The sequence below is a fragment of the Pan paniscus genome, chromosome 2, assembly GCF_029289425.2.
Source record: "Pan paniscus chromosome 2, NHGRI_mPanPan1-v2.0_pri, whole genome shotgun sequence".
In the NCBI taxonomy this organism is placed as follows: Eukaryota; Metazoa; Chordata; class Mammalia; order Primates; family Hominidae; genus Pan; species Pan paniscus.
Genome location: NC_085926.1, coordinates 38,968,622 through 38,978,097, shown reverse-complemented (window position 1 = coordinate 38,978,097; position 9,476 = coordinate 38,968,622). Strand labels below are relative to the sequence as shown.

The window sequence follows — 9,476 nt, the reverse complement described above, 5'->3', positions numbered from 1 at the left end:
CTTAAGTATAGAGCTTAATGAATTTTCAGAAAGTGAACCTTCACACATAAAAAAGAACACAGGATTATTTTAAAGATAAGTATCTGCCTTGTATAATGACTTGTCAGCTGAGAAATCATTGCAGACAATCTCTAATGACAGATCAGTATGTGATATTTAAGGTTGAAAGGATTTTCTTCTATGTTTTTTTAAAGTTTTATTTTATTTTTAATTGACACATAATGTAATAAAAATATGGAACACTTCATGAATTTGCGTGTTATTCTTGTGCAGGGGTCATGTTAATCTTCTCTGTATCATTCTAATTTTAGTATATGTGCTGCTGAAGCAAGTACTCTTTTAAGTATTTTTGTCAACAAAAATACTGCTTTAGTTATAAAAATACTTAGTGCATTAGGTATAAAAGAAAGAAATAATAGCAATAGAACTGTCAGAAGCGTTTGAACCAGAGAAACTTCATCTTGAATTGGGGAGGAGTAAAATAAGGCTGAGACCTACTAGGCTGCACTCCCAGGAGGTTAAGCATTCTTAGTCACAGGATGAGTTAGGAGGTTGGCACAACATACAGGTCATGAAGACCTTGCTGATAAAACAGGCTGTGGTAAAGAAGCCAGCCAAAACCCACCAAAACTAAGGAGGCGATGAAAGTGACCTCTGGTTGTCCTCACTGCTCCTTACACACTAATTATAATGCATTAACATGCTAGAAGACACTCCCACCAGCGCCATGACAGTTTACAAATGCCATGGCAATGCCAGGAAGTTACCCTATATGGTCTAAAACAGGGAGGAACCCTTAGTTCCAGGAATTTCCCATCCCTTTCCAGGAAAATTCATGAATAATCCACCGCTTGTTTAGCATATAATCAAGAAGTAACAATAACTATAACCAGCTGCGCATCCTGTGCTGTTCCTCTGTCTAGGGAGTAGCCATTCTTTTATTCGTTTACTTTCTTCATAAACTTGCTTTCACTTCCCTCTACGGGCTTGCTCCAAACCCTTTCTTGTGTGAGATAGAAGAACCCTCTCTGAGGGCAATTTGGCATGCTGAGTACTTTGAACTAAAGGAGACTGGAAGGTCTCAGGAGCAGCCTCAGAACCAAGGTCTCTCTGACCTCCTGCTCTCCTGTCTCCCACCCCTCCTCTCTTGAAGTAAGTCAGGAACAAGAATTGCTCTTCCCCAGGGGTTAAGGGGGGCTCTTAGAAGCTAGAACTCCCTTTATCCAAAGCAAGCTGTTACTCCAAACTTCCTCCAACCTTTCTGTCTAAGAGCTCGTGCAGAGGCCAGGGGGTTTCACTTGGCGCTTTGAGGGTTTGCTGAAAAACCAACTTGGAAAAGTCAGATTAACTGGAGAAAAGGCATACAAATTTATGTAATGTGTATATACAGGAGCCTTCAGAAGGAAGACCCAAAGATACAGGGGAAATTGTCCATTTTCATGCTTAGGTTCAAAAAAGTATGGACAGCCCTGTAGAAATGTGATTGGACAGAAAGGGTATGATCTAATGCTAATAGACTGGGGATATCCAGCAAGGCCTGTCTGTCTAAACTCTTCTGGCCCTCTCTGAGCATGCATTCCTTCCTTCTGGGTATGGGGCAGGACCCTTTCTGAAATGGGAGTCTTATGACTTACAGTCAAACAAGGAAGATCAGATAACTTTTTTTATGGCCAGTTTTACACAGAAAGGTAGAGGAAAAATTAGAGTATTATGTTGTGGTTTTATGGCTGGCTTTGGGGTAAAGGGGTTCTGGTTTCTGTGACCTTCCTTGGGGAACAGGGATTCTAGTTTGTATGGCTAGTCTCAGGGGAGAAACTTTTTCTCTTAAGGCTGCTTCTGAGGCCTTCATTTTGGGATATTGTTTTCTGAGCCCCAACACTGGCCATAAAGATGTTCTCTGATCTGCCCTTGCCTGATAGTAGGTCATAAGACCTAACCTCATTCCAAAGGGTCCTGCCCCATACCCAGGAGGAATAAATGCTACAACAGAGAAGCCAAGAAGATTCTGAACAGACAGGCCTTCTTGGGCTTCCCCAGTCTATCTGCTACTATTAGGTCATACCCTTTTGTCTAATCACATTTCGACATGGCTATCCATTCTTCATCGAACCTAAACATAAAAACAAACTATTTTCCCTGAGTCCCTGGGTCTTCATTTCTGAAGCATGTAAAACTTTGACTAAATGAATCTGTTATGTTCTTCTCTTGTTAACCTGTCTTTTGTTATAGGAGTATCTGCAGTGACACTTGTGATGGGGAGGACAGGTATCACACCTTTTGGTCCCTACAGTTTATATACATAGTCACTACTCCTCCATGGAGACAGAAAAAACTGGTGATTGGGAAGGGGGACTGAAAGGACTGAAAGTTGGGGATCTTGGCCAGGCACAGTGGCTAATGCCTGTAATCCTAGCACTTTGGGAGGCCAAGGCGGGCAGATCACCTGAGGTCAGGAGTTTGAGACCAGCCTGGCCAACATGGTAAAACCCTGCCTCTACTAAAAATACAAAAATTAGCCAGGCGTGGTGGCAGGTGCCTGTAGTCCCAGCTACTTGAGAGGCTGAGGCAGGAGAATCGCTTGAACCCGGGAGGCAGAGGTTGCAGTGAGCCGAGATCATGCCACTGCACTCCAGCCTGGGTGACAGAGCAAGACTCTGTCTCAAAAAAAAAAAAAAGAAAGTTGGGGATCTGAGGTGAAAGGCAAGTCTATTTTTCATCATCTACCTTTATATTCTGCTTGATTTTTTCTTTGCTTTTGCCATAAGCATATATTATTTTTAAAGAGAAAAGGGTATTTTTTATAAACCTACTTTGACAAATAATAAAGCAATAAAAGATATAAAGGAAGCATTGCAGAAAATACAAGTAGAAATGAATAGAAATATAAAAGTCATGGGAGGAGAACCCTCAAAAAAACCCTTTCAGGTTTTGACAATTGAGCAGACAAAAAATAAGTAAGGTTATGAATAGCAGTTCTCAATATAGGCTGTATATGAAGAACAATTTAGAAGTTTCTTTTTAAATGCTTTTTTATTATGGAAACTTCAAACATATGCAAAAGTAATAGACTAACCAAATGAGCCCACATGGTCCACCACCTAGCATCAACCATTATCAATTCATGACCAGCTGTGTCCCCATCCAGTTTCCCCCTTTCCAGATTATATTGAAGCAAATCGCAGAAATCATATTGCTTGATCTATAAACATTTCTTCCAGTCAGTATCTCTAAAATGTAAGGACTCCTTTTAAAAAGCATAACCACAATACCCTTATCACTTTTTAAAAATTAAAAATTTGTAAGCGTAGTATCATTATCACACTTAAAAAATAACAATAATTCCTTAACTTCATCGAAAATTTAGTGTTAAAGTTTCCAATTGTTGCACAAATGCCATTATTAAAAAGCTGTGTTTATTTTATTTTATTTTATTTTATTTTATTTGAGACAGGGTCTTGCTCTGTCACCCAGGCTGGAGTGCAATGGCATGATCAGGGCTCACTGCAACCTCTGCATCCTGGGCTCAAAATCTTCTTGCCTCAGCCTCCCAAGTAGCTGGGACTACAGGCATGCACCACCGTGCCTGGCTTATTGTATTTTTCTTGTAGGGACAGGGTTTTGCCATGTTGCCCAAGCTGGTCTTGAACTCCTGGACTCAAGCAATCCACCAGCCTCAGTTTCCCAAAGTGCTGGGATTACAGGTGTGAGACACTGCCCCTGGCAAGAAAAACTGTGTTTAACTCAGGATCTGAGTAAGGTCTACACATTTTGATTGGTTGATGTGTCTCACAAGTCTCTTATTGTAATCTATACTTTACCTAGGAAGTGTCAACTGAAGAAAGATAAGGTTCATAAATGTGGGAAGGAAAGCTTTATGTCTCATAAAGGGTTGCAGCCTGCAGGATGGCCATTCTGACAGGCTGGGAAGCACAGCCTCCAGTAAGAAGCCAGAAACAGACACTTCAAGGGAGGGGCAAAGGGAGCAGAAATTTATGTGTAGCACAGTGGCCAAATATACATATTTATTAAGCTATAGGAAGAGTCATGAATATTTATGAAAGGAGAAACATGCACATGCACAATTGAGCTTCACGCTTCTCCATGAGTCCCAGGGACAAAACATAGCAATGTTAGCATGATCTGAGGGTGGAGTTTTTGGCCCTCTGATATCAAAAGGTGAAGCAGAGGACACACAAACCATTACTGTGCCTTCTCCTTAGACAGGCCAAAACTACTCCAGTGGTGATCTCTTATCAGGGAAAAAAGGAGGGGCAGCCTTAGGCACTTGGTTGATTGATATCAGTGGTGGAGTCTTTTGAAAGGGCTGGTTTCTGCTAAGCCCTGAGGGAAGAAAGCCTAATCGTGGTTAGTCAGGGAGGGGGTATAACAAGGTGTGTCTGAACCCCCGATCCCATCATGGCCAATAACTCAGTTTTCAAGATTATGCTGGGGACTCCTTGGCCAAGCAGTCAGTTGAGGGGCTTAGAATTTTATTTTTAGTTTACAGAAGCTTCTAGAAAATGTTGTTGTTCAGGCTCCATCTAGACAACATTGAATTTTACCTGAGTCGTATCATTGTGGAAAGAAGAAACAGTTAAGAATCCTTCCCTTGCCCACCCATTTTGTGTTCTGGAAAAGGCCCATTGCAAAGAACCATCCTTTCCCACATGACTTAGGTGGGACTCAGAACAAATGCCTGTTAACCAAACTTCGGTTAAGATTCTCTCCTTCACTCAGGTCCCCACAACATCTTCTTAGCAGCCCCTCAAGAATAGGCTGGCCTCAGAGCAAACCATTCTCTGATCTGTTATTCCATCAGGCCACCTTTTCATCCCAGTTCCCCACACCAGGGTCTTTCTTGTCTTGTTTACTCCTCTGTATAAAAGAAATCCCTTTTTGGCCTTGAGAGCTGTCAAAATCATTAATAGGGAGGCCATTAGGCTAATACAGCTCCAGCACCTTGAGTTCCTAAGCAAACTAAAACCCAACTCAATGTAAACAATAAAGCAAAACTTAAGCTTAACCAATCAGAAACTGCCAACTAACCTCTACCTAGAGACTTCACCAATCAGAAATGGCCAACTAACCTCTAACTAGGGATTTTCCATTTTAACCAAGCAAATATTTAATTTGCCTTACTTCTATGAACACCTTCAAAAAGTTTCCCTTACCTTCTTGGTGGAGCGCTAAACCACCTGTAGTCTGGTACTGCCCCATCCATAAATAGCTGAATGCTCAAATAAACTTATTAAAATTTTAATGTGCATAAGCTTATTTTTTTTTAACAGATCTTATGGTCAGAAGGTTCTCTCTGTTGTAATAGCTCTTCTCTCACTATTGCAATAGTTCCTCCCCACTCCCCTTTGCAATATTTTTTTTTGAATAAAGTCTTTCCTTACTAAATCTGGATTTGTTTTTTATTTCACCATTCCCAGAAATTTTGATGCATTCTCCAGTTGATTATAATATGAAATGAGAATTGAGAGCCACTGCTTAGAAGATGTGAACAGTGCATTTGCTAGGACAATCTAATACATATACATATCTGTGTTAGTGTGTGTTCCTACAGAAAGCAGATTTAGGAGGTAATCTCAGGAAGCCCAAGAGAAAGAGCAGGAACTGTGAGACAGGAAGAGGAAAAAGCCCATCCAGGGTGCATAAAAAATGAGTGGATTTCTTCTGTGGGTGACCGAAGCTCAGTCTTTTTGGGGATTCTAGGAAAAATATATACAACACACCTTAGATTTTATCTCTCAAGGGACAGGAAAGCTGGGGTTTGTATCCCTTTTTTCCTGTTCCTCACTGATTGAGAATTATCTCTGAGAGTTTCAAATCTCAAACACTGCTGGACTGTCCCTGGAGCACCTTCAGGTAGACAAGCAGAGAAATGTACAGGTTCTTGAGGGAAACTGTCCTGTCGGCACATTGCCCAATGCAGCTTCAGGCAAACTCTGAGGCGGGACAAAGGAATATGGAGTTGGAGATCAGTAACATCCGTTGCAACATTGACCTTCACACCTATTGAGAACATCCTTTTTTATTCTTTCAAGTATCAGTGAGTATCAAAATTTGACCACAAATAAATCTATAAATTTTCCCAAATAGAAACTTTAATTGAGATTTGTTGAATGCTTACTATGCGCTAAGGCTTCCCAGATACTTATTATCTTTATTTAACTCTTGGGGAAACCATTTGAGATAGGTATTATTATCATCTCCATTGTACAAATGAAGAAATTGAGCCTTAGGTTAAATACTTTGCGCAAAATCATATAGTCAGAAAAAGACAGAGCAGGGATGTAAACCCCAGCCTTCTGACTCAAGCATTCAAACTATTAACCACTATGGGGTCTGCTTCACCGCAGCCTTTACTCATAATGTGGAAAAACAAGAAGTTTATAATAACAATGGTACAAAATGATCAAACAGTAAATACCCCAACCATCTGGAGATTTAAAAAATTTATCTGATGAGACAATGAAAGCGATGATAAGAAAAACCCTATAAAGTAAAATGTATGGGTTATGGATAAAGTTGTGATAAAAGGGAATATCATTATAAATAAGAAAGTGACATGAATTAAACATTCTACTCAAAAGTTATGAAAAGAACAAATTAAGCTTTGGAAAATGGAAGTGAGGGATTCATAAAAATAACAGCAGAGTGGACTTTGACTTCAGGTAAAGATGGCATAACAGAAACTGGATTGATTCTCCTGCTGAAACAATGAAAAAATAGACCAAACATGTGAAACTGCAACTGCTCAATGGACTCTTCCTGCCCAGTGCACAAACAAAATCAATTCATGGAGACCATGGCATTGCAGTAAAGAAAGAGTTTAATTGATGTGAGGCCGGCCACGTCACACAGGAGACAGAGTTATTACTCAAGTCAATCTCCCTGAAGGCTCAGAGGTTAGGGGTTTTTCAAAGGTAGTTTGGGGAAAGGGGTAGGAGTGCTTGCTGGTAATTGGTTGGAGGTGCAATCAAAAGGGTGTGGGAAATGATTCTCCTGAGCACTGAGTCACTTCTGGGTGGGGTCACAGGAGTGGTTGGTGGGTCCAGGTACAGCCATCCATTATCGGACATGCAAAAAAACTGAAAAGATATCTCAAAAGGCCAATCTTAGGTTCTATAATATTAATGTTATCTGCAGGAATAATTGGGGAAGTTGCATATCTTGTGACCTCCAGAATAATGGCTGGCAATTGTTTATGTCTACACCTTAGCAGAATTCAGGCTTCTCTATCCTCCTAGCCTGGTGGTCTCTCATTAGCTTTACAAAGATGGTTGAATTTTGGGGAAGGGTTATTATCATGTAAATTATGAACTATATTTCTCCCAAAGTTAGCTTGCTTAAGCCTAGGAGGGCAGCTTGAAGGCTAAAGGCAAAAGAAAGAGCATTTGGCTAGATCAGATCTCCCCCACTGACATAACTTTATCACTGTTATATAATTTTTGCAAATGCAGTTTCAAAACAATTATTTATTTATTTATTTATTTATTTATTTATTTATTTATTTTTGAGATGGAGTCTTGCTCTGTCACCCAGGCTGGAGTGCAGTGGCGCCATCTCGGCTCACTGCAAGCTCTGCCTCCCGGGTTCACGCCGTTCTCCTGCCTCAGCCTCCCAAGTAGCTGGGACTACAGGTGCCCCCCACCACACCTGGCTAATTTTTTGTATTTTTAATAGAGACAGGATTTCACCATGTTAGCCAGGCTGGTCTTGATCTCCTGACCTCATGATCCACCCGCCTCAGCCTCCAAAAGTGCTGGGATTACAGGCTTGAGCCACTGCGCCTGGCCCAAAACAATGATTTTTTAAAGACACTCAACATCAAACAACAAAAGACAGTTTCCTTAACAGGAAACAAAGGAGGTGAACCCTATCTTGAGAGAGCTTCCAGGTCTTAGAACAGGAAGGGGAACCCAGCAGAGTACAGTAGCTTCCTTGAGTTGAGGAGAAGTAGCTGAGAGTCTGAAGGAGAATAAAAACACCCGGAGTTTTCAGGACAGACAACCAACAAGGAGAGAACTGCACACAGAAAGAAACCCAGAGATCTGTAGAGAGTTCTTTTCTAGTATTTGGCAGAGTACTGATCAGTGCATGTGTGTGAAGAATCAACCTCAGGTCAGGAAAAGAAGTTTCTAAAAAGATTAGAAGTAACAGTGCCCAGGGTTCACAAAAAGCCAGGAATAGTGGCCCAATTTCACCAGCCAGGGCACTGGGTAGTCCCTGTGGAAGAGTCTTGCCTTAATAATGGGAAATAATTAGCCCCCAAATGAATGCTGTTGCAGTTTTACCTAACAAATCTTAAAAGTAAGACCACAAAGAAACAAAACTCTTTCCAAATAAATTAATGGTGTTCCAGAACAAAGTTTAAGAATATTTATAGGAATACAAAATACCCACACCTAACAAGTAAATTTCACTATATCTGCCACCCAACAAAAATTGCCAGGCATGCAAAGGAGTAGGAAAATATGACCCATAATAAGGAGATAAATTGTTCAATCAAAACAACGCAGAAGTGCCATAGGTATTATAATTAGTAGGACATTAAAACAGTTGTAACTATATGCATATGTTCACAAAGTTGAGTAGAGATATAAAAGATGTAAAAAAAAAAAAGACATAGAACTTTTACATGAAAACTGTAATAAAAGTGAACTGCAGGACAACTTCAAACAATACAGTTGGAGCTTCCAAAAGAGAGGAAAGAGAGAGAGAGACAGAAAAAATACTTGAAAAAATAATGGTTGAAATTTTCCCAAATTTGATGGAAACTATAAATCTATAGATCCAAGAACCTCAGAAAATACTCAAGTACAGAAACATAAAGAAAACAACTCTAAGGCACATCATAAAACTGGTGATAAAGAGAAGCTCTTAAAAGCAGCCAGAGAGAATAAAAGGCATTACAGAAAAGCAAGGATGAGGATGACTTTAGATTTCTTGTTCGAAACAATGTAAGTGAGAAAATAGTTGCCTTGGTCAGCTTGGGCTGCTGTAACAAATTACCATAGACTAGGTGGCATAAACAACAAACATTCATTTTTCAGGGTTCTGGAGACTGAAAAGTCCAAGAGCAAGATGCAGGCAGACTTGATGTTTGATGAGAGCTCACTTTCTGGTTTGCAGAAGGCCATCATTTTTATTGTGTTCTCACATGGCAGAGAGCAGAGAGAGAAGAAGCAAGCTCTCTTGTGTATTTTTATAAGATCTCTAATTTCATTCCTGAGGGCTCCACTCTCATGATATAATTACCTCCCAAAAGCTCCACTTCCCAATATCAACAACACGGGGTGTTAGGATTTCAACATATGAATTTGAGGGGAACACAGTCAGTTCAAGCACTAGTGAAGCAACATTTTTAAAGTGCTAAAATAAAAATACTATCAACTTATAATTTTATAACCAATAAAAATATCTTTTAAAAATGAAGGCTGGCTGGGCACAGTGGCTCACACCTGTAA

At 40.1% G+C, this 9,476-nt stretch overlaps 1 non-coding gene across 1 annotated transcript; it reads right to left on the bottom strand.

Annotated features, from left to right (window-relative positions):
• Nucleotides 1-228: 228 nt before the first annotated feature.
• Nucleotides 229-335, bottom strand: LOC112439348 (U6 spliceosomal RNA). The gene has a single exon (XR_003027647.1). It is a non-coding gene; the product is annotated as a U6 spliceosomal RNA (small nuclear RNA).
• Nucleotides 336-9,476: the final 9,141 nt, after the last annotated feature.